General features: G+C 37.1%; 1 long non-coding RNA gene across 2 annotated transcripts in view; it reads right to left on the minus strand.

Moving 5' to 3' along the window:
* Positions 1-724: 724 nt before the first annotated feature.
* LOC143693981 (uncharacterized) overlaps positions 725-24,856 on the minus strand; it is a 219,823-nt gene continuing 195,691 nt past the window's right edge. The window contains exons 9-12 of one of the 2 annotated variants that reach the window (XR_013182143.1): positions 20,900-21,053; positions 19,266-19,405; positions 5,758-5,867; positions 725-1,058 (exon numbers count right to left, since the gene is read on the minus strand). This is a non-coding gene — a long non-coding RNA (uncharacterized LOC143693981). The remainder of the gene's footprint in view (positions 1,059-5,757; positions 5,868-19,265; positions 19,406-20,899; positions 21,054-24,856) is intronic. The other variant, XR_013182144.1, reaches the window with a different exon arrangement.

Genomic DNA, 24,856 nt, shown 5'->3' on the forward strand with positions numbered 1-24,856 from the left:
AAGTTGTATTGTATTTTCACTTTAAAATGCACATTAAAGCATTACATGTGCTTCAATGTGCATTCTCAGCAACAAAAATGCTTTTAACCCTCAATTTTAAAAGCAGCTGCAGGGATTTGTTCCCCAGAGAAGACAGTCTTAAAAAGGCCAATGGAATTTCTAGGTTCCTGAGGGACCATGCTAGGCTTGTTCGGATTGTCTCTGGGGTCTTTCACACAGTTCAGCTGAGGAAAATGCAATTTGCTCCTTATGTTTGCTAATCATTCTTTTTTAACCAATTCAGCAAGTACAAATAGCAAAAAAAAAAAGCAGACTAACCAGCCAACATAGGAAACATCTAGAGTGCACATACTCCCATTTTACAATTACACCTCCAAAAATTATACTGATCAGAATTTCCCCTGCATGTTTAAGGAAGTAAGGATTATAATTCTATTTTTTTTCCCTCAGAGATTAAACATTCACTCACTAGACTGAGTTAGGTTTCTCTATTCATCTCTCATGGGAAACGGCCAGAAGGACTTATGGGTTAGCTGAATCTATTGGGCACCCATGTCACCAATGTACCTCAATCAATAGCAAACTTCCAATTATGTTCTGTGCAACCATGAGAAGAGATTAAAAAAATCTATAGAAAAGTACTTAAAAATCTTCCCCCCTGCCCCAAGGATTTGGAATGCTACATTAATTGCTTTAGCACATAATCAAAGTTGGTATGAACACTGCTTTAGTTTCCATCTGTGAAATACAACACAAACTGCTCAATAGGAAGTTCTTGTGATTATTTATTTGGAGTGACAGAGAGAAGCCTCAACTAAAATTATAAAGCTATTTAAGGACATTGAGCATACACATTACCAAATATTACCCTGATACAATTATTTCTCACTTAAAGTAAATAAAATTGACAAGAGATTATTATTAAAGTGGTAAAATGAGTTACTAGCAAAGTTGGACATTCAGAGGCAGGAATAGAACAGAGATTGTCAGGTCTTGGTCCAGCACCCAGATGTTTCTTCGGAATACTCTTTCTTTTTTTTAACATTTTCTTCACTGGTCTGAAAACAGCATCTATAAAACTCATCAGAAAGCATTTTCACACTAAATTCTTACAGCCCTAGCATAGTTAGAGGGCAACAATAACTACAGTTAGAGGGCAACAATAGTTAGAGGGCAACAATAACTATAGTTTAGCTTCACTTTTAGATAAGAGCAACAATGACTACAGTTTAGCTTCACTTTTAGATCAGATCAGCAAGAAAGCCAGAAGACACTCTTTAATTTATTCTTATCTCTAATATGGTCTATTCACCAGCATGCCATGGCTTTTACCCTCAGCTCCCAGCACAGCCTTTGCATATCCTAATATGAAAACACAAGTATAAATTTAACTATATTCCCATCTCAAAAAGGTGGAATATTCTTTTACTCTAAAACAGTAAAGCATAAGTAAAAATACAACATTGCATGGTTTTAAAATATGTTTTCTTCCTACCGAAGGCAGAGATTTCAACTAAATCTATTTTCATGGAAAGTAATAGTGAAAATTCTGAGTTGAGCAATAGCAATGCATTGGAATGATAATAATTGTAACTGGAATCAAAATTGTACAGTCAATTCCCTCTATAACTTGAAAAATATACTCTTTTCCTATGAATAAAAGTAAAAATGAAAATGTCTAAATCAATGACATAGTGACATGTCTTACTTCAGCTTTGCAAATGCTACTGTGGTCATTCTGGAATGCCCTATTTCATAATCAGTCAATAAAAGCTGCATCACAACTTTCTTCTCCCCTAGTTATGCTTACATTATCTTTAACAGATTTTTGAATATAGCAACCTCCTCAAACTGCATGATTCAGTTTTATGGCACAGTCACTATGTCAGACTAATACTAAATACACTTTTTTTGTGTTCATGCCTACCACCTTGGACAAAAAATGAGAAAGAATGCCTAAAAATGTGAAATAGGTCAGCTTCAGACATTATTTCTATCAAAAAAAGAGAAAAATTACTAACTTTTCCTTTTGAAACATGTTATAAATCGTTAAGGAAAACTTGAAAGAGCACAGTAACTGAAGAAAGGTCCATAGGACCAGAAAAAAATTTTCATTATATATTTACAATTCTATAAGAGATTACAAATCCACCAAACTGAATTACTAAGTACAAACTAAATTTAGTAATATATAACCATTAAATTATGCTGCTGTCATCATATGAAGATAAGCACTGCTAGTTCTTGGGGCTGAGTTGAAGCCATATTCTTGTTCTTAAATTCTGTTGTGGGAAAAGATGAGGATAATGAACTGACAATAAAAAGATACTGTGATATCTTTTTCCTAGGAAGGTTAGGAAAAGGACTTAGGAAATACATTAAGAGATTTTGCATAATTCGAGATTTAGCTAACTTTTGCTAGAAAAAAATCATGTAAACAGAAGATCAAGACAGTCTAATCAAATTATTGGGAATATACCCACCTTATTGTATAGAGCCAGGGGAATTATAAACTTGTACAGTAGAAATGTGTTCTTTTTTCCCTTAAGAAGTTAACAGTATATGAAATTGCTGATAGAAACCAGAACTGAAATCTGAGTACCTGTCATTAGGTAGCACAGAACTTGTATGTGTTCAAAATACAGCTACAGATGGAAAAGTGTAGTAATGAGAAGGGATAGCTTGGAGATTATTACAACTTGATTATCCACGGCTGTGGACAAAGAGCAATGGAGTCACCAATTAAGCACATCCACAAGTGGAAAGGTACATAACCTGTTATATTATCTCAGGAAGCCATCAACCCCTTGATCAAAATACCAAAATGTTACCCTGACTCCTTGGTGAAGACTGAAACTGCGATGAGGAGACATGACAGTTTACTGCTAGTGCCACAATTTTTGGAACAAATAACCAAAAAAGGAGGGTTTTGAAGCAATTTGTATTTTTCGTACAGCTCAACATTGTTTTAATGTTACTAAAATATGCATAAAGGATTTCCTATGGTGACTTTGTCAGCTCAGAGGGAAGTAGGAAGAAGTCTTAAAATTCGGAAGAAAACATGAAGACACTCTTAGTTAGATCAGCTAGGGGGGTAGGAGCTCTTCATAAATTTCATTTATAAAACCACAGCCAATTCAATTGTTGTTATGATTTCATAAACACCAAATTTAAAATAGTTCTTCTAAAAAGAAATTGTTTTCCACAAATCTTGGAAAATGTGGACCATAGCATATAGAGAATTAATTTTAAAAACATTACTTATCCTTCACCTGTTGGAGCAGTGTGAGGAGGCACCAACTAGAGTATGAGAAGGTGCAAAAGAAGGGGAAGAATTATATAGAATGATCAAAGAGGATGTAATGAAACCACCTGAAATCAGTTTAAGAAAGCGAAAAAGAAAAATAGAATCTTTAAAGACTTTGTTGTCAGGGAGTTCTAACAAGCAATAGAACAAAGAGAAGACAATAAAAGGTATAAATGTTGTAACTTGTGGCATTTGGAATGGGAAAATATTAGCACAGGAAATACCTACTAGGGAAAAAACATGATTTACTGAAGACAAGAAGAACCTGGAAAGCTGGATTCTAAACTAAATGTGAGTTGCTGTCATCTTGCAAGTGTGCAGACTTTAGATGCTTTAGTTATTCTTGCTCTGTTGACTTATATTGGGAACTTTATTAGGTTTAGACTACAAGTTCTCTTTTAACATGTGCTTATAGCATGCCTAACAAAACACAGCTTTAACCTCATCTCAAACTGTGCCTTTTTGTAGCACATGGAAATAATGAATACTCTTTTCAATTATTTTGCAGAGCAGAAACTTGATACAGTGAGATTTAGCGATTTTTAGGCTTCATATCTTTTAACATGAAAAGTCAGTTAAAGTATCACCAGTGCTGGAATTAATTAGCTTATTATAATTAGTGGCATAATCAGTTTATTAGTATTTTTTAGTTTAAATATAGACTGGATAGAACAGAGTTGATGAGACTAACATAGGAGTAGCTACAGAGTATAGGCTTCTACAGGCAGGGAAGATGATGTTTGACATTTCAAAGATTCTACATGAAAGAATACCACTAGCAACAGTCCTGGACAAAAGAGGGGTCCAGAAGAGCGATTTGATTTTTGTGGATCATCTTTTCCAAGATCAAGAGCACTTAATTTGAAATTGCAGAAAATCAAGCAAAGATGGCAGGAGGCCTGCTCAGATTAGCAAGAAGCTTCTGACTGAGTTCAGATATCAGAAGGAAGCATGCAAGAGGTAGAAGAAATCACCCAGAAATACAGAGCCATTGACTACTTGGTCGCACAGGCAACACACAGGAATGTGGTCATAAAAGTCAAAGACCACCTGGAGCTAAAGCTGGAGAGGAATGTGAAGAGTAAAAACAAAGGCTTCTACAGATACATCAGCAGCAAAGAGAAGATGAGGGAAAATGTAGGCCCACTTCTCCATGGAGCAGGAGACCTGGTGTTGTGTTCTGTTAAGTTGGACTGTTCAGTTTCCCCTGATCTGTAAGGGCTCTGCCCTGGTTCTCCCTCCCCTCCTGGTTACTGTCAGTTACCCCAACTCCCCCCCTGTTGTCTTTGTAACCAATGTATCCTTTCCTCAACCCCTCCCCAGTGCCCTGCCAGTCACTCTCCACTCCCACCTTTATTGCTAGCCGGACGTCCAAAGAGGACAACTCTCTCGCAGCCGCACTGCTGCAACCTGCTAAAAAAGGACATGGAAAAAGCTGAGGTACTCCATGCCTTCTTTGCCTCATTAATGGGAACACTTGCCTACAAGTGTCCCAGGGCCCTGAGAACAACAGGAAAATCTGGAGCAAGGAAAGTACCCTCTGTGAAGAAGCACTGAGGGAGTCAATCAACATCACTGTAAGGCCACTCCTGGTTGTCTTTGAAGGGCCATGCCAATGGGGAGAGGGAGGAGGGATCCCTGAGGACTTGCAGAAAGAAAATGTCACTCCTATTTTGAAGAACGGAATGGATAAAAATTTGGAGAACCTCAAAGTGGTCACCTCAAAGCCTTGGAAAATGATGGAACAGCTAAATGTGGAAGCCACTTTTAGATATGAAGGACAGAAAAGTGACTGAGGTTCAGTCAACATGGCTTTATCAGGGTCCTGACCAGTGTGAAATAACTCATTCAGTGCCAAGGAAAGAACATCAGACTTTGTTTATCTTGACTTGAGTCTCCTATGAAATTCCCACAGACAAACTGGTGAAATATGTGCTTGATAAATGAACAGTGAGTTTAAAACTAGCTGTACTGCTAGGATAGAAGGTTTAGCATCAGAGAAGGAAGTCCAGCTGGAGGTCAGCCATTCATGATAAACCAAATGGGTCGGTACGGGGGCAACACTGCCTATTGTCTTAATTATACAGCTGATAGGGCAGAGTATAACCTCAGTAACTATGTACATTTCACAAGACTGTGAAGGGTACCTGATACACCAAAAAAAGCCATGCTGTCATTCAGAAGAACCTCAGGAAGCTGGAAAAGGAGTTGACAGAGATCTTATGAAATTCAGCAAAGGGAAGACATCTGGAAGGGAAGAACACCATGGAAACATGCAGGGACCAGGTGACTGGAGGACAATGCTGATTGGCAGCTCACTGAACCTGAGTCAGCCTTATGTCCTCAGAGCAAAGCAGGCCTGGGGCTTCCTGCACTGTGTTAGGAGGAGTGTTGCCAAGAGCTCAAGGGACATGATCCTTCCACTGTACCCAGCACTGGTGAAGCCTTACCTGAAGTGCTGCATCTACTGTTGAGCTGCCCAGTACAAGGGAGAGATGGCAATACTGGAGAGAGTCCAGTGAGAGGCTACTAAGATGATATAGGGACTGGAATAATCAGCCTGTGAAGAAAAACAGAGAGAACTGTAACTGCTTAGCCTGCAAAACAGAAGGTTCAGGAATTTAATCAGTGTCTAGCAATACCAGACAGGAGGAAGTAAAGAAAGAGCCAGGCTTTCATTCATGCTACCCTGGGAATGGTCAAGAGTAAATAGCCACAAACTAAACACAGGAAATTCTATTTTATCATAAGAGAACATATTTTTACTCTGAGGCTGATTGAACATCAGAACAGATTGCCCAGAAAGGATTTGCAGTCCCCATCCCCAGAGATACTAAAAAACTGTCTGGATATGGCCTTGATCAACCAGCTCTAGGTGACTGCTTGGAGTGGGAGCATTGCAAAAGAAAATTTCCAGAGGCCCCTTCCAAACTCAGCAATTCTCTGATTCTGCATTTTATACAGCTATTACACTCTGGAGGGTAAGAAGCATAGAAAGACAGTTTTTCAGCTCCAATGCTTCCAATGATGTTAAGTAAATTTACATTTGATGAGGATCTGGCTAAGAGAGCTTTAGAGCATTAGATGGAACAATTCTCATATAAGCAAAAGTGGCAAACAGCATAAGAAAATGAGACCGAGTCAAAGAGACTGCTGACATTTAAAGCGTGCTTCTCACAGCAAGCATTCAAATTTAAGGAAGGAAAAGTGAAATAGTGATTACCATTAGTGGGAATGGTGGGGAAACATAAAGGAGTGTTGGAGTAAGTCCATGCATGTGGAAAGATGCGAAGTACAGATATCGTACACTCCCTAACTTAGCAGAGATGCAAAATGTTTTAAAACAGAGAGCACAGTACATCCAGAGAAACAGTCAGAATGCTGAAAGTAAGAAGCCAAAAGACAGTGAGACTTTAATGATAAGAAGGATAGGAGGGGTTCAGAGCCATTTCATCTAATAAGCTGTTGTTGGGTCTATCTTTGTTCCTAATTTGCTGTCCCTTTAACATTCATGGAAATAGCTGAATGCTCTGTTTCTTCAGTTAAGGATCCTGAGATACCACAGGACTGCAGGAGAAATTCAGGGAATGATGCTAACTCAATATGAATTTAGCTGCTGCATATATTCAAAGGAGACAGCTTCGTCCTTCCTGTATTCTTGCTGACCTATGGAAAAAGATTGTAAATCCCTCCTGTCATTCATTTCTAAAGTTAGTATTGATACAAAACACTATGCAGTCAGCAAGTCAGTTGATAAAAATCACTTAAAAGTTAAAGCAGCTCACTGACAATTCTCCATCATCTATGTATTTCAAACAAACTAATTATTTTATAAATTCTTCTAAAATCCTTTTCTTGAGATTCAATCGTTTTTCATTGTCAAATACATTAAATTTTATTTCTAACTCTGACACACATATATATAAAATAAAGCAATTCAGAAAGTATCAGAACATAAATTTATTTTAATCCTTTGACTTTGTTTCTCTTGATGAGCTAAGAATTTCAAGAGAATATAAAAACTCAACAAGGTAAGAGGTGATATCACTGGAGACAGTAATTTCCTTCCTTCATGTAAGTAAACCATAAATAAAGCATCATGATAATAATTTGGTTTTCCCATTCTTGATTCTGTCTTCAGACAGGAAGAATGAGGTGAGACTGTTGGAATTAACTCAAATTAATTTTTCTTCTTGCTTAAAATGAGTGAGGTCTATGTACTAAAGCATTACCAACATAAAAAAAAAGCAGTCTATCTTAATTTGACTTTCTGCAAAAAATTATTTACAACAATGATGCTGGATAGATAGTAGTTGATATTTCTCCCAGCATAAGTATCCCACTGAAATTTTCATAAATCTTGCTATTTTTTTTACCTATTAAAACACAAAGGTAGCTGAAGGCTCTGGGGAAGGTTTGATGTCATCCTTATAGTACAGCTAAAGAGAAAAAAATGCAATCTGTGGGCACTTTTAATATTTTCGTGTGCTTAAACTCTAAAATTACAGTAATAATTCTAATACAACTTACAGGAAATAGGAGAAACATATGAAAATATACTCTTTATCAACAGCTTTAGGTGAATCTCATTTTTCATTAGAATAGCTAAAATTTGACCTCTGAGTTCTTTTCAATTTACAGGGAAAAATTTTCTTTTTTTCATGAACTTTTACTTCATAAAGAAAGTAGAGAAAACATCTGTTACTAATTATTATTTATTCTTATCACAGTAACACTGAAAGGCTTTCACACAAATCAGAGGTTCCATTGTACTTTATGCTGGAAAATGCATTCAAGGAGACAGTCTCTGCTTCAAAGACTTTACAGACAAGGCAGAGTCATTCTTTCCTTTGAAGATTAGAGATGAGGTATTGTATCACAGAACAATCATTTCCTCTACATTATGCAAAAAGTCTTTAATACAGACAAGAATTAAATGTAGATATTCTACTGATAATCTTAATTCTTTGATTGTCCCTTCATTTTCAAGTACAAAATACTCCCTGGTTAGTGGGCCTAATCATAAAGGGTACCAGGAAGCTTTCTGGGCATACAAGTAAATCTTTTGTACCTGTTTAATCTATGATCAAAATAGAAAAACTTCTCCTAAGCTGGAGGAAGATAAAATTCATTTTAGAATTCTGATAACATGTGTAAAAACTTTATCTATTTCTTAACAATTCACACCATGCATGTTTGGATTTATGCTTTGTTAGGAATTAATTTTTGCACTATTTCTTCTGTGATGAGCCCTGTTCCACAAAAATCTGTGTTATTGATTTCCTAATAGACTGGATATCATTGCAAAATACTGATATAGTCTTTCCTTTCCTGTATATAAGATGCCTTCAGTATGCATGAAATAATGAATAGATTACAAAAGATTTTAAATTGTCTATCGATCCTAGTGCAGTACACAGTAGCAACACAAAATTGATGAAAACTTAAGTGAAACTAAAATAGAGAAGATCCAGAGATTGAATAGTTTTAAAAGTCATAAAGTAAAATGAATGACAGAATGCTTTCTCCAACATATACTCCAAATGGCTGAACGAAAATATCTGAGCTGTCATTAATATTTATTTGAGGTCCCTTTTCACTACCCCTACTGCATTAGCAGTATCTGGGAAACAAATTTTGGAGGAAATCTATTATTACATTTATCCAAAATCAAATGCAATATACTCTGCACCAAATATCAGTTGGTCAGGGCCATATCCAGGCAAATTTCAAATACTGCCAAGGAGGGTGATTCCACAACCTCCCTGGATAAACTGTTCAAGAGTTCTGTCACTCTCACAGTAAAAAACTGGTTTTCATGTTTAAGCAGGATTTTGTGTATTTCTGTTTGTGACCATTGCCTCATGTAGCTTTGTGGGACAGAACTGAATAGAGCCTGACTGTGTCTTCTTCACACCCTCCCTTCAGACATTCATATGCAATGTCAAGATTCACCCTTCTGAAAGTGGTAGTCCTGCTGTAAGTGCTGAGGAGCAGGCAGTGTTCAGTACCTCAGCTTTTCCTGTGACAGCAGATGCCCTGCCCCACTCAGCAACAGACACACCTTTACCCTAGCCTTTCTTTTGATGATTATGTCACCTAAAGGTGTGTTTCTGAGTTTCTTCTCATTAGGTGTTTCACCTGATTCATTTTTTTCTCATATGTGATGTTTAGTCTGAGAGTATTTCCTCTTCAATTTAACCTATGATTTTTTCCAATATGGGCACAGTATCTCATAGGAAAAACACTTGGTGTATTACCTTTTCAGGGTTCATTTACATTTTCATAAAAATTTGTATTTTTATAAAGTTCTAACTGTACACTGACATTAAAAAGACTTCTCAAAACAAATCTCTTCAAGGCTGCTTTCTCTGTCACATTCTGGGGTCCCAGATGAAATCATGTTAGTACATTTGTTGAAGTGAAGATGCTGTGTTAAACTATGTTCCTTCAGCTTTTTTGGCACGGCTGACTTCACTCAAAACTTTATCTTCTTCCTTAAGTTTTTTCTAGATAAAGTGAAGACATTCTGAAAACAGACTGCAGTAAGGCAACAAATAATCATAGGCACATTAGAATTTTTGACACAAAAATGGATTTGTTTCACATTTTTATATCAAAAAAGTGCAAAAGTGCCTCAATTCCTTCTATTCAGTTTTTTTTTTTAGCACCTTCATTTATTTTGAAGTCTGTTAGAAGAATTTACAGAGATAAATGTGGGTTTTATATATACAGATATATATATATATATATATATATACACACACATACATAGTTCTAATGTAATACTTTAAAAAATTAATGAGTCATAAGAGAAGAGGTATGTCAAAATACCCCAAACTTTAAATGAAGGTAAGAAGAGGATGGAATGAAATCTACAAGAGACATGAGTTTCATATGGAAATAATTAGGAAGAAAAAAGAAACATTACAGAAATCTCTACATTCTTGTTGTTAATAATAGGTGGGACTTTAGAAGACAGCTGGAGTTATCCTAACAAATCTGGATTTTTCCTTTAAATTAATAGAAATGCATTCTACAGGAAAAAGGTAAGTAGAAATACAAAGAATTTTCATTAAGACTGTTTTTCCCCACCAATTAAATATGCAGCAAAATTATATTAAACCATCTGCCTCATACTATTTTCTTCAAATATGAAAACATTTGAGAGTGGATCAGTTGGATATGTATCTCCTTATAACATAAATTAAGCCTACCACTTTTTTTTTTTTTAATGAAAATCTCTCAAGATTTAAACAGTTACATTTACCTCAAATTATCCTTCCACTATTATTCACCATTGATTGTGGAGAATAATGTAATGCAGGTTCCCATGATCCCTCATTACCTTTGCCTGGACTCACTGTATTAACCTTGGTGAGCCACTGGTATCATCATCCTTTGGAAGCTTGCTAAACAGGAGCACAGCTCAGCATTTTCTCTGCAAAAGCAGGAGGCACTATTTAGCAATCACACTCAAGTCCTTCCACTATCTGCCATCCACCATTCTTATCTTCTCAGAAGAAATTGTTCACAGAAGGAATTGCAGGGAGTACATCTCTGATTTCACTGTCCAATTATCAACATGTTGTTCAGGAACTTGATTAATCCATTTTTGAACCTACTTAGTATTATTTATCTCCAGGACCACTTGTGCCAACACATGCCAGTAACTCACTAATCACTCTATAAGGCACTACTTTCTTTTACCTCCCTTAAGCTCTCATCCAGCTAGCTTCAGTGAGTTTATGCAGGTACTGGGGGATTTGATGAATAACAACAGCCTTATCTACTATCTTCATGACTTGGCCAATATTTATCATCTGCCCAGGCTTTTCTTCCCAGAATGGAAAGGCTCAGACAGTTTGCCAATGACAGCAGTCTGTGTGGTGGAGTCTTCCCTGAGGGAAGAGATGCCAAGATGCCACCCAGATGGACCTTGACACACCTGAGAGGTGGGTCTGTGCAAATTTCTGCACTTGCACTGGGGCACTGCCAAGCAGAAATACAGGCTGGAAGATAGATGGATTGTGAGCAGACCTGAGAAGAAAGAGGAAAATGGGGATGTCCCATCCCTGGAAGTGTTCAAGGCCAGCTGGATGGGACCTGCCTAGTGGAAGGAGTCTGTGATCATTTCAGGGGGATTAAAACAAAATGATCTTTAAGGACCTTTCCAATGCAAATCGTTCAATGACTCCATGACAACTTTAATCTTTCAAAATGAGACAATGTTTCATTCCCATAATCACCAGAAGTTGATTTCTCTGCATCATTTTTGACTACATTATAGCCTTTTTGAGATGCAAGGAAAAGCACTGTATCAAGTACATCAATGTTTTTCAGAGAAAAAAAAAAAGCTTGTTTCTGGTTTAGTCTCAAAATGTTTTCTGATGATGCCAAATATTTTGTTTGTTCATGAGAACAAAGTGCACACTGAGTTGAAGATTTCAGAAAACTGCCAGAGAGCCCAAAATATTCCTCCTGAACTTTAACTTCCGCTTTCAAGTTCACTATTTTTAAAGTATAATTTATGTTCTATTACCTCCTATTTACTCACATAAATTATCATCTTGCATTTCTTTACTCAAAACTTGAGTTTATTTAAGGGGTTTCTCACCATCAATGCCACATTTAACTGCCTGAAAGACCTCAGTATTATCTGCAAACTTGAATATTCAACATTACACATTCCCTGTCTCAAGGTCATCTGTGAAAATATTGAATAAAAATGCACACATCAATGATCTATGGGGATCCATACTCTTCTTCCCCCTGAAAAGAGATCTAAAATTCATCTGTGGCCTACCCTTCATCTTGCCATCCTGTTAAGCCATTAGTTTTTTTCCACAGTAATAGCAAATAACTTTCTTACATGGCCTTTAAATAGAAGCTTCTCAAGGATTTTAATTTCCAAATCCATACTCATTAGGTCTTCTGCCTCTCCTTTACCCACTTGCTTACTCACCCATGTTTCCTGGCACCTAACACAATGAGATTACACCTGTGCCACATCAAAATGTTATTCCATTTTGTAGATCACCATTTTGCAAGGAATGGGAGTCAGACTCACCCCGCAGTTCCAGGATTTCCTTTTAAGTCCTTTTTTTCTCAAATAAAAGTTATGCTAGAAACCTGGCAGTCTTTGTCATAGTTTACACAAGTTCACCACAAATTCAGCAGTTTCCCACCTGAGCTCAAATTCATTGCTGAAGGCAGTACAAGCCTAGTGACTTACCCACATTTATTTGACATCACGTCATCATTGGATAAAACATACTAAACTCATTTCTTTCAAAAAAGCTTATGGATTACTTGTTTTGTACTTTTTTTCTCCCTAGCTCCTTCCATTTAGGAATTCATCATGGAGACATAAGTTTATTATCTGTGGTGGAAAGCATTTTTGTTCACAAACATATGCAATGAAGTTCATAAAGTTTCAAACAAGTTGGTGAGTCTAAAGAGATAAGTAGTATTAAGAATTTTTTTCTTCAGTACAGGAGGAAATGAACCAGGATTCACACTGTCATATTAAAATAACCAAATCTCTAAGTGAAAAGGGAGATTTATTTTCCAGGTATGCTTTAAAAGGAAGCAGACACTATCACTGCATGCTCAGTAACCTGTAAGTCTGAGGAAGCTTAGCAGATCATACCCCTCAAAGGAGGAAGGCAGTAGGTGCCTAGTTTCTGGATCCCTGAGTTAGGGCTGAATTGCTGAACTACCAGGATTGAGATACTTCTGACAACTGCGGTAGCAGTGATTTAAGCATCTGGACAACTTTAAGGTCAGGAACTGAAGTGCTTACAGATTACAGACCTGTCAAATATAAGAAAGAGCTCTGTGGGAGCTCTGGACCTCACAGGTTTAGACTAAGACTTCAAAATATGCTGCTCTTCCACTTCAAGAACTTGAATTCTTTCTGAGATCCTGCCTTTGACAACTGTCAAAATTTGCTTTGAGTTTACCCAGCAATTACACTCTTTTGATATAACCAAGTAGTTGTGAAAAAAAATTATAAATCCCAGAATAATTTATGCATTACAATCCTAAAACTCGATGGGAATTACATTTGATGTTTTTGTATTGCTTAACTGTGCTTGCAATAGAATACTCAATAAAATGTATAGTATTGACCTCTACTGTCAGGTACTCTGATAAACTACATATGACTGTATCACACTCTGTCAAATACATTCCTACAGCTTAAAAGCTGTTTTTTCCAAATGTTAGCCTCTGCCTAATGCCACTAGCAATACATATCTACTAGTCAAATAGTAAATACTCGTGCACTTGTTGCAGAATGTCTCAATTTTAATGTTAGCATACTTGAAAATAAGTAAAATTTAAAAATGCTTTTCATGTTTACATAGTCTGAATATTTTGGTTTCCATTTCTCACAAATCTAAGGTAAAAGTTTCTGTCTGTATGCTTCTCTCCCTGTCTTTAAATTATTCCACAATACTTTCAAGTGTTTAAATCTGTTGACTATTCTCTAAACTGTCCTTTGCTAAGAAATCTCCTGGGAGTTATTGTAGTTTTTTCTATTATATTCAAACAAATTTGTGATGCAGTTCTTCTCATTTGTTTTGAAAATTTTGGAAATTTTCAATGGAATGTTAAGGACTTTTCTACTCTTCTTTAAAACAAAATAAATAGCAAGTTTACAAAAGGCATATTATGCATGTATGACCTGTATACAAATGTTATATTTTATATGCATACACACTGTTTGTATGAGGAAAGTATTTCCTTATATATTCCCTTCTACACCCTTATTTGGTTATTGTTCCTCTGTATGTGGTCTGATTTTAAAATCAGAATTGTCCAGTAACTAATTGCTCAGGAATATTTTTGGCTTCTCATCATAATAAGAGCCTAATATAATTAACCCATTTTAACCTGATTAACTTGAGTACTATTGCAGAATGAATGAATAAATGATGATATTGTAATTTAAACACATAATAATAGTAATTATATTATTGCAAAAATTACTTATTAGCTCCTGCATTATAGCAAGACTTCTGACATTTGTTAAAGTTATTACTCACCCACCTCAGAAGAACAAACCAAATAACCAGTTACAGTTTGTTCATTAATTCAAAGTATTATAGAAACTTGAAACTCTTATGCACATCAGAAGAACCCACCAATTATTTGTTAATGAGTTCAGAATAGCAACCTGTCACTGCCAAACTTTGTTAACCCAGAACATTTGCCTACAAAAAGAACTCTAACTTGAAAGTGAACATCTATCACTTTAAATCCTTGTCTAATAAGAAAAAAAGTGATAAATTCTTTTTTCTCCTCTTTTTGTAGAATGCAAATCTTGATTAAATTAATAGCAGACAAGCTGATAGTCTTTGAGTCCTAGGAACCATGACAGTTGTCCAGTCTAGCCCCTGATACTCACACACCATAGAATACTCCATTTTAATCCATATAAGCTCATATCTCCTTTTTTAGCTAGAATATCTCTTTTGGAAGACACCGGATTTATTTAAAGTTTTCAGGCAGTGAAGATCCACAGCTTCCCTAGATAAGATTTTGTAAAGATTAATTACTTTCACTTTTAAAAATATGTACTTTCCTTTTCAACCTTGAATTTATCTTGTTTTACCTTGAAATAAGATCCCTGCATCTTGTTATACTTTTGCAGCAAAATTAAAGAGCTGCATTCTGCAGTGTGCATATTCTTTGTGAATGGGCTCATAGCTAGTGTTCAATAGGTTAACTGTATGTCACATGTATCCAGGTTTATAGCTTCAAAAATATGTACTCTACTCTCCATTTTAATATCCAAGAATAATTCTTTTATGATCATTTAAAATGTTGCTAGATCAGCATGACCTTCATATAACATTCAAATAGAGCACTTCAGTATTCTTAGGGGAAAAAAATAACTTAATATTCACTTTTGGGCTTTGTTTGACCCTGAATCCTGAAGTACTTGACCCTAAAATATTGATCCAGTTTTTATCTACCTTCTTGTTGTATAGTTTCTATTCAATATATACTGACTGCTATATGAAAGGCCTGCATGAGCACACAGTTGACAAGACATTGGCACTAATTGTTATCACACAGAGTTGAGAAATGGAGAATTGGATTGACTTTCTATCTCAGTGAGACAGGAACAAATTCATCAAAGATTGTCCATTATCTCCGTAACTGTCAAAGGAGCTGCAGATTAGGTCAGGAGAGATCAAAGACACAGTGCTTTGCTTTCAGTATTCTCACATCCCTGTTCATATGCTGGGAGAAAAACAGCTTTTTGCACAGTTTTTATGAAGAAAAATAACAGTTAAAAATAATATTTTAAAACAAGTATTTTTTAAATACTGAAAACAGAGGAAGACCAGTAAATGAAAACCAGGTGCTGATGTGACCCAGCATCAACACCCTGCGTGGTCTGTGAGTTCCCTTCAGACTGGCTTTAACCTGGTCCCTGGGTGAAACACCACATCTATATTATGAAGCATCAAACACTAGTTTCAACTTGTACTGTTATAAAGTGCATAACTAGAGCTCCCAGTTTAATATCCTCTGTTGGACATCTGGTTTGTGTGTAACAAAACTTCCTTTGGAACCAAAACAATGTGTAACAACTGCAATTGATTGCAGGATTAATCTCAGAACTGGGGTACTGCTTCATGTAAAATGTTGGAGGTATATCCCTGGAATTACACCTGTTTAGATAACTAGTCAAAGACTGAGTGCCTCTAAAAGAGAGAAGTATGTAACTTAGAGAAACAGTGACAAAGAGGAAACTACTCCAATCTTTATTATCCCACTCACTGAAATAGATCATAACCCCATGTGTCCCATTTATATAAAGAAGAAGATCTGGTTAAAAATATGATGCCTATTCTAGCATCTAAAACCATCTACTCAGGCACGGACAGATCACAGAAGACCAGGAAGAATCTGGAAGGATATATATGAATACAAAGGAATTTCTCAGCCTGATTTCAACAGCTGTCATTTAAGGTTCCAGATCTGAAATTCAGGAGATTTAGATCTCCTGAATGGTCTCCCTTCAAGTTATATGATATGTTCTAGACCTCTTGATTAAACCAGCTGTCAAGATATTCTACCTCAACAAAACACCTAAATATTCTAGCAACCCTGGACACAGCATACCATGAAGCCTTAAAAAACATGATTTGGGAGTGTTTAAGTCATTGCCCTTTTGTTAGCTATTTGCTGTAACAATATAAAAGTATCATAAATAACTATTACTGCCTAAAAATTCAGAAGTATACTACTATTTAAAAACATGTAAGGTGGCCTAAAAGTTAAGTCAGAAGACTGTGGTCATGCCCACTAGAAGATCCAAAATTCACCTCAAATAATCTATAGTCCTTGTGAATCAGCATTGTCTTTGCCTCATACAAAACAGTCCTTTGGAGCCAAAAGACCTAGGTTTAAAAGCACTGGGGTTTTCTGCTTCCTTTTATTCCCTTTATGATATGTCATCATGCTTTTATTGCCACTCTTCAGAAAAATATCACCAAGTTTAAAGGTCTAAACAGCATTCATTCCTGTTTGTTCTTTCCTATAAATCCTCTAGCCATATTTATACCAAAAGCAATTTGAAAACTTTTCCAGAGGGACTGCATAAAAGATGCAACCTATACAATGTTTTTATTCTCTTAGCTGATAATTTTATAATATTGAATTTTTTAAAATTTGGTTGATAACAATGTTCCTAGTTTATCTATTTGCAGGCACCGAGGGTTTCTATGTGTAAAGCTGAGCAGATACACAGCATAAAATATTTACTTTTTCTCAAATAGCTTATTCCATTTCACCATGGATGATTTTAAGCAAGGACTGTGACTAGAGAGATCTGTAATTTTAAGTAATGCATTCCTACCTTTGAGCTGCAAACTGACTTTCAGCTTCCTACATGGAGAAATAGAGATGCTGAAATTTTCACATAGAAGGGAATGCAACTGGCATTTTCCTGAATAGGGAATATGCACTACACAGTATAGTGTCAGAGCAGATTATATCCCATGAACACTACCTGTGAATTATAGTGGTATCCACCAGCACTGCTGTGGTCACAGGTCTGTCAGCTGTGCCAAGAGAGTTGTTGGTGCTAAGAGGTGTAGGGAGGCAGAGGTGTTGCAAATCAAACACTGACATGTATTGTTGCTGGAAATTTTTGTATACAGTCTCCGCTGGTTTTTTTATTCATCTCTCTCCTGTTCTCCTGTTCAATAGCTTTGAAAGAAGCTATTGTCACATTCAAAGGCAATGTGATAAAGATGCAAGTTCACTTGGACATATGTGTTAGGTTATGTGGAAAAAAGGCTTTTCTGCCCACACACAGATGTGTGAGGCACAGGGTCAGGCAGGGGAAACTCAGTAACCTCATCACCTACACCTGCTCCCTGTCTCAACCTGGAGAGTTCCAGGGGAGCATCCCCCCAGTGAAGCTGGGTACGACACCCCTCAGACTGAGGGAGGTGCAGTGGGGAACTCAGCACATCACTCCGGATGTCCAGAGTTACCGAGAGAACCCTTGGGGGCTCGGAAATCCTGGAATGATGCCAGGAGCGTCTGGTGGCTTGACTTCGATCCCTCTAGGGATGTGGCACCTGTTTGAGGACATGAGAGTCACTCTTGAGTGAATGGTGCAGGAATGATGTATTTACAGGGTGAAATATAGATTTTAGGCTTTTGGTACAGGACGGTTATGGAGACAAGATGGAGGGATCAGGGCGTGTCTTTTCCTTCTTCTTTCTTCTTGCCATTCATTTTCTGTGGTGATGTTGGCACTTGGGGATTGGTCCATGGTGAAGGTGCACTTGCTAATATGGGTGAAAGATATTGGGAAATAAAAGTAGATATGATGTACGTAGTTTTTAGTATAAAAAGACACAACCACCCCATGGGTGGTCAGAATGCCCTTGGCTGCTTGCAGGTCAGATCTCTGCTGGGCAGAAAGAAAATTCTGTACATAAGAAATAATAAACAATCTGAAGACCAAAAAACTGAAGAGTCCAGACTCGTCCTTTGAAGCGCGGGCCACCCCAGCACCACCTTGCACATGTCTGGGCAGAGACAGACAGCCGACCGGACAGTGCAGGATTTTGTGATGGGATGAAGAGGAGGAATTTTTTGACATTGCATAAGACTTATCATTAAAAATTTAAGGGGGGAGCCAAAGGAGGGGAAATGGAAGAATCAAAGTGTTTGATAGAATAAGCATGGGAAAATAGGTGAATAAAGTGATATAAAATGATCACATGTAAATATTTATATATCCATATTCCAGTTACACTGTTTGTCTGCCTGACCATGGCCTGTAACCACTACTACAGTCTGTCCTGTCTTCTTATTTAATCTCATTTCTACTTCTTTACCTTGGTGAGGGACCTGTGTGTTCTTGGGGTGGGAAGAATCTGAGTGCCAGCAACAAGAGACAGACCATGGGTTGGAGAGAGAGTCAGACTGCGGGTCAAAGGGACTCTGTGCTGGGGTGCCAGTAATTGCAGACACCAGACTGCACACACTGTGAGTGATTGTGTGTCACCAATCACTCACAAACCCCAGCAAATGTCAGACTGAACAAGTCAGGGAACGGGATACATGGCTTAGCAGCCACGTTTGGAAGTGGACTCCAGTTTGGGGTGCACCTGAGTGTGCAGCTCGCTCAGGGAGATAGCTACTGGAGGGACCCAGAGGTCAGGGCTGATTGCTAGAGACCACGGGGTCCAGAGACCAACTGAGAGAGAGAAAAAGAGAGAGTTTGTGTGAGTCATGCACAAGCCACTCACTGGGGAGACTGAATGTCTAAGACTGGCTACAGAAGGGCTCCACAGTGCAGGATCTGTGTGTCTCTGCATCTGTGTGTACAGAGGGAAGACTGGGGGCTGGTACCAGCCTTGGAAGTTGTGTGCCCAGCTGCCAGAAACTAGAGAGCCTCACTGTCATAGGGACTCACCTTGCAAATGTATATTTATTCCTATTAATGCATCTTCATCCTTATCAGACAAGGGGGATAAGAGGAGGAGGTCACATGTGCTGGGATTTTTTTCGATGCTGAGTGTTTCTGTTCATTTTGATCTGTGTAGCTGAACATGTCTAAATATAAAAACACAGTTTGTGAATTCATGTGCATAGTTTGTGAACTATGCACATGCATGCATGTTCACCTCTAACAGGCCAGGAGATTCAGCAACACTAACCATACCTGGCTTCAGCAGGTGGACAGAGAATATGATTAGCAAAAATACTTTCTGCATATAAATTCCTCTTCCAAATAATATAAAAATAACTATTAAGGATGCATAAATATCTTGTTACACAAATAATCATTAAATATTACACCAGTTACAAATTGTATTCTGTGGCACTTTCAATGTATCATATAGGAAGTGCATATAAATCCAAGGCAAAAATGAGTGGCTTTCAAGAGAGAAGTCTACTCTCTGAGTTATCGCCATTTAATTTGTACAGCAATGACCCTGTAGCTGGCATAGTCAACTGAATCAATATCATGCATATTTGAAATACAACAAAGATAAATAAATAGATGGATAACGTTGAAAAGCTCAAAGATTTTAAAATTAGAAAGGGCCAAGTCCTGTTACTTCCATAAAGTTCTCTAGACCAGTATGTATATGAGACAGGCAGGATTTGGCTTACAGTCAGCATTAACATTCAAGTCTGATGAAATCAATAAAACTGCTGCATTACAATGTAAATGCATGGAAAACTGCAATAAAGACCCCTCCATACTGAAGATTACTGCCATCACAGCAGAACTATAGGAAGTGATCATGTAAGCACTAAGTAACTTCATGCAAAGTATAACAGATATCTCTACATGGCTAGAGGTAGAATCCTCTAGGGAGTTGGGGGTGATGGGGGAGGAATTCAAGCTCACTTCTTTTTAACTAAATACTAAAGCAAATATTTTAAAACTGTATTCAAATCTCCTTTATGCACATCTGAATATACTTAGCACTACTTCAACAACTACAAAAGAAAAGAGTTGTAGCTTTTAGTTGTTTTCTGAACTGAACACACAGAGGTTGAAAACTGTACAAAACCTTGCATTCTTTGCAAGCATCAGTGTAACTGCTGGAAAGCAGACAGCACCTCATAGGATGAGCTGGTATTCCATACCACCTGAATAATATTACATTGCATATGTTCAACCTTCTTGGACATTTCATACTCTGCAGTAAAATTTACTCCCACAGGTAGTTCTATTACAATCATTAGATTTTTTCACATGAATGCAGGTTCAGTGGATGCAGTAAATTAGTTTCTGCCTCAAGTTTTCTTGTTACCATAAGAGTAAATCACACTATGCTAGCTGAATGTAGATTCCTGTCATTTAACAGGACAAAGGTTTAATAAAAAACATTTATTTACTTTTATAGTTCTTTTCAGGTCTGCAGAAACTTTAATCAATAGCTACAGATTAACTTTCTCTTCTTCTTGATATAATATCTGTTTAACAGGCTTCCAGTTTTAAAGCTTAGAATAGAAATGACTACACCAGTTTTATCACTACCACAAGGTCGGTCTCCTGTAAACTACTTAAAGCCATTCAGTCCAAAGTCATACCTTCCAGCTACAGTCACTTAATGGAGTCCAAATTTAATCCCTTCTCTGCAGCCAAAAGTGTTTCAGCCCACCAGCCTTTTGGCTCAGTCAGCATATGCCTTTTGCAGTCCTTGTGCAAAAGCTGTGAGGTGATGCAGAAGAGGATTCAGGATTTCTGCAAATACAGAGAAGAAAACCTTCAGATCAGAATACAAGGGAACTGCATTCCAAGATTTGCATCAGATCCTGTTTCTTTGCCATGCCTAGTGACTAATGCCCAGAACCACTCCAAGGTGGGGAGTCTGTCCCCCAGCTGGTATCACCACAACTCTGTGCCTGCGAGCTCAGCCCTTCGCAAGGAGAGAGCAGAGTGGGGGCTCCTCCATCTGGGGAGATTCTGGGTGCACACTGCCTGTGCCCTCTGCCCTGGTCATAGCACAGACCCAGCCTGCTGCTTTGCACCATGCATTAGAGGAAAAATGCCAATAGTTTCTTGGCACCCCGAAGATAATGTGCCTAAGTCCAATTTAAAGCTGTGAATTTCTACCTCACACTGACAGCTAAATCTAGGAGAAGGTGAGATTTCAGGATATGTTGTTCTTACTCCTAAAACCATTTGCAGAATTTGGACTTAATCCTCAATGAATTCACATTCTATTACAATTCTCCCAAAAACCCTGGGAAAGCTTTTTTTTTCCCTAATTGAGATCTATTTTAGCTCTAGTACTTGTAAAAAACCATCTATGGAGCTGAGGGCTTCTCTTCTCTAGTTAGAGGTTATATTTAATATTCTGGTCAGTTGTATTTTGCATATGGATTTGCTAGATAACAGAGCTGCCACACTACTGTAATCCAAAAATTAAAAATAATCATCCACTTTGTAACATTTTAACCATTTCACTTTCCCAAGTGAGAGTCTTCTCACAAAGGATTACCTTCTTTCCTATTAAAGCAATTGATAAAGAATTCTGCACTGCACATAAGGTATGCCAAGCACTACTTATTCTTCCTACAATCCAAAATACTGCTGCAACTTACAAAACCATTTATAGCAGACTGTTACAGGTAAAAAATGGAACATTGCTTTTGTTCTTTCAGGCTTTGCATGCCCTCAGGCTAGTGATTTACTATACATCCACAATTTTCAGAAGCACTGTCTAAATTTGATATAGCTTAGTCCATAGATGTTCAGTTTCAAACAAATCAGTTCATGTTTTTGGAGATAATTACCTGTCTATTTGCTATTGTTGTTTCACACAAAGGATCAACTTTCATTCCAGAAAGGAAGACAATTTCAGCACTACTGTATCAAAGAAAAGGAAAAAAATAAACCTAGCATCTGTACTACCAGTTAACATGTCTACAGACACAAAGGATTTCAAAATTAACTTTATTTTTTTCAGAATGTAGTTTCCTAAAATTAAGCAACAGTAAACAGTAAATGTGAATTAGGACAACACAAAGAAAACCTCCATGCAGGAGGTGGTCTTTCCTTCCCAGAATGCTGTGTTTGTGCTATTTTATTAGGTTTGAAGATTCCAGTAATGCTATTTTGCCTGCACTTAATCCCCAAAGCTTGAGCAGTAAGAATCGGGGTTAACACTCAATTCTCTAGCTAATTATTTTGCCAAAATCAAGTAGATTAAAAAATAGCCTATTTTGCCAGTCAGTTTTTGCTCATGTTTAGATCTATGGAACTCTCATTGACCTGTGGAATTCTCATTTTGAATTGATTTTGTGCATCAGGATTACTGATTACTGGTAAGACAACTCTGACTTGAGTTTCATTCATTTTAAGTCAACTGTTATGACAATTTGCAATAATATTGGCTGCTCATCAAATCCAGTTGTTTCATGTGAAGTTGGTAGTTTAAACTAAAGTGATAAGTAGTGAAACTTTCATAACATCAATACAAATGCTACTGCTAGTCTTTTCACAAAAATGCTTAACCAGAATTTTGGGATTTTAGGGCTGTTCTATTAAGACAAAGTCTATTTTTGTTTTAATCTTATTTATGCAAAGTCACTTCTAGAAGAGCCCTGGAAACTCAGACACTTTCTTCACTGAAACTTTCTTCAAAAATTATGAATTTGAAAACACAGTAAGTTAATAGTGTGTTAAACTGACAGATTATTTTGCTGGATGTATAGGACAAGATAAGGGCTTCACTGAGAAGAGGCACTCTTCAGGTATGCAGCTGCAAGATATCATTTCCTTTAATTTTTGGAATTGTAAGAATAACAGCTTGTACCACATCTGGCCTTTTTAAGAATGCAGCCTAAAGGACTCAACATCCATTTACATCCAGATCAGTGAGCATCTAGGGAATTTTGATTTCTAACTTAAAGCTTAGAAAAGGATATCTAACACTAAAAAGCAGACATCACATCATGTTCTGTGTGAACCTGATTGCCATGGTTTCAGCATGCTCTGTACACACCTTGGTCAAGGCTCCTAATTGGCCCTGAATATCACTTGGAGTGAGTGGTAAATAGATGTCTAAGTGTCTCAGACTGAGAAAGCTCTTGGCATACAAAGAGATCAAAACCTGACATGACCACCACCTCTCTACAATATATTTTACTCTCAGTACAAACTTGCCTCTTTCACAGCCTTGCAACAGGGGTAAGCTTTCAAATCTATAGCTTGTGTGTCACAAAGAAACTAAAAGGATCCTTTAGTTTGTAATTTGGATGTGAAGACTTGACAAACATGGATCAGCTTCTTCCTAGATGAAGCAGTTGCTTATGTTTTTTTATATTCTTACCATTAAACATGAGGTGAAGTAAAAAAAAAAATATAAAAATAGACTGATCAGCTGATTTTATTTCTTTTCATGTTTTTCTGTGTAAAAGTGAATTGCAGTGTTACTATAACAGAGCCTGTGAAGGTGTGTCATGCTAACATAGCCTGTATCATCACCACCACTAATCTTATCAGCAAGGCTTCTCTGGCAACCTCCTTTCCTACAGTAATTGTCATAACCCATCTGTTCAGAGAGGGAGGCTGACTCACATATCTACAAGATTATTGTGCTGCCATCCTTCAGGGTGTCACTACTGCAAGGGATTTGAAAGCCTGAAAGAGAACCAGGTAACCCCAGCAGAACCCTGCAAACATTTACATACAATCTCTATGTGTATATGGCTACACATACAACAATTGGGAAGGAAGCCAGTAAGTATATCAGGGAAATAAATACCTGCTCCAAGGGGAGCCAGCTGAGAACCCATAGCTGCAAGCCAAGATCCCTGCTGTTTTCAAATAGACTGGAGGGAGAACAAAAAAAGTACAATGCACAGACAAGATGATGTCCCTTCTGAATTTCAGTAGCTGCCTTTTGCACTGACTTAAAACAGCTCACTGAAAGCTTTTCAGCACTACAAACAATAGTGTAAAGGCACTATTTACTACTGTGCTCCTTCTGCTGGTATGCCAGCATGCAGTAACAGTGTCCAGTGCAGCCCTGATAGATGCAGATGTCAAACAGCAGAATGTTATCACCTCTGGTACCCAAGGCAGACAGGAGAAGCCTACCAGAATAACTTGCAGCTCCAGTTTTCCAATGTCCATAATGAAAAGTGACCAATCATAAAAAAGGATTACAACTTAACCATGTAGCATGATATGAGATATATAAGTCTGTTAAAAAGAGTCAAAAGAGGCAAAAGAGTCAAAAAAACAACTCTTAGTACTTGCCTTGTGCACAAGTACTATAAGCTTGGATATTTGCAGTCATTCATTTCTGGTATTTATATGCTCAAATTTCATTTTAGAGAGGGAAAGATAGGTATTTATGTATCAGTGGAGAATATAGTTGCTAACCATTCAAATGTGAGCTGTTTAGCTCTGTTTCTTTGCTCAAATTGTAATTAAAAAATTTAAAAGGTTATTTTTAAAAAATTATAATGGTAATTTTGAAAATAGACAAAATTTAATATGAAAAAGTTTCTTTCAAAAGTATGAGAATAGCATAA

This window comes from Agelaius phoeniceus, chromosome 4 (assembly GCF_051311805.1).
Source record: "Agelaius phoeniceus isolate bAgePho1 chromosome 4, bAgePho1.hap1, whole genome shotgun sequence".
Classification (NCBI taxonomy): Eukaryota; Metazoa; Chordata; class Aves; order Passeriformes; family Icteridae; genus Agelaius; species Agelaius phoeniceus.